Below are 1,445 nucleotides of genomic sequence, written 5' to 3' on the forward strand. Positions count from 1 at the left end.
GTTCTTCCTTGGCCGCCTTGCACATGCATGTGAGGCAGTTGAAGATCCCCTGGCTGGGTCAGGTGCATCTTAGTCTACAGAGTGACATCTTTGGTCTTTAACACTTTAAGGATGTCTTTTGCAGATCTGCCCAGGATAACACATCATCTGATACCTTGTCTGCTGCTTCCATGGGCGTTAATGGTGCATCCAAGTGAAGTGAGATCTCGACAACCTCATTCTCTGTGTGTTAATCGTAATGTTGCTTCCTGGTCCAGTCGTGAGGATGTGTGTTGTCTTTATGTTGAGGTGTAATCTGTACTGAAGACTGTAGCTTTGGTTTTCGTCAGTAAGTGCTTCAAGTCATCTTTCAGCAAACAAGGTTGTGTTACCTGTGTATCACAGGTTGTTAACGGGTCTTTCTCCAGTCCTTGATGCTGCATTCTTCTTCGTGTAGTCCAGCTTCTCGGATTATTTGCTCAGCATACAGATTGAATAAGTGTGATAAAAGGACACAACCCTGACATACACCTTTCTTGATTTTAAACAATGCAGTGTCCCCTTGTTCTGTTTGAATGACAGCTCCTTGGTCTATGTACACGTTCCTGGTGAGCACAGGTAATTGTTGCAGGCATTCCTGCTCTTTGTAACGTTGTCCACAGTTTGTTATGATGCACATAGTCATATGCTTTTGGACGGTCACTCAGACGCAGGTAGACGTCTTTCTGGTGTCCCCCGCTTTCAGCCAAGGTCCACCTTACATCGGCAGTGACAGCTCTCTTTCACGTCCTCTTCTGAATCCAGCTTCCGTTTTTGGAAATTGTTTGTCAGTATACTGCTGCAACCATTTTGAATTATTTTCAGCAAAATTTTACTTGTGTGGGATATTAAGGACATTGTTCGATACTTGCCACATTCTGTGGGATCAGCTTCCTTAGGAATGGCCGCAGATACTGGCTCTTCCAGTCCAACTGGCCAGTGGCTGTCCTGCACCGTTGCTGGGCGCCCCCAGCGCGGCGTCTGTTTGTTGGAACAGCCCCGCCGCTGGCCGTCGGCTCCCAGAACCTTGATGTTCCGCAGTGCCTTCAGTGCAGCTGGGGCCTCCTCCTTCAGCACCATCCTTTCTTTCTGTGCAGATTACACGACTAATACTTCAATCGCTCTCTTGTTTCACTTTGCCATTGCTGCAATGAGATGGTTTGTGAATTTTATTTTTTCAGCTTTTTATTGTGATTTGGGTGAAATTTTACAAAGGAGACTATACACTCAGCAATTTGTACATTTTGTTTCGTTATGCCGTTGGTTCTTGTTCAGATGCCACCTCCCGAGATGGCTGAATGTCGACCAGTTTTTTTTGGTGCAGTTACTCTGTGTGTCCCTTGCACCGTTGATGCTTCCTGCCTCACTCAGTGTTTTGCATACAGAGTCCTTCACTATTGCAGCTCCAGGCTTGGGTTTTTCCTTCA

This window comes from Orycteropus afer, unplaced genomic scaffold (genome assembly GCF_000298275.1).
Source record: "Orycteropus afer afer isolate SDZICR_OR568_19922 unplaced genomic scaffold, OryAfe1.0 scaffold00244, whole genome shotgun sequence".
Taxonomy (NCBI): domain Eukaryota; kingdom Metazoa; phylum Chordata; class Mammalia; order Tubulidentata; family Orycteropodidae; genus Orycteropus; species Orycteropus afer.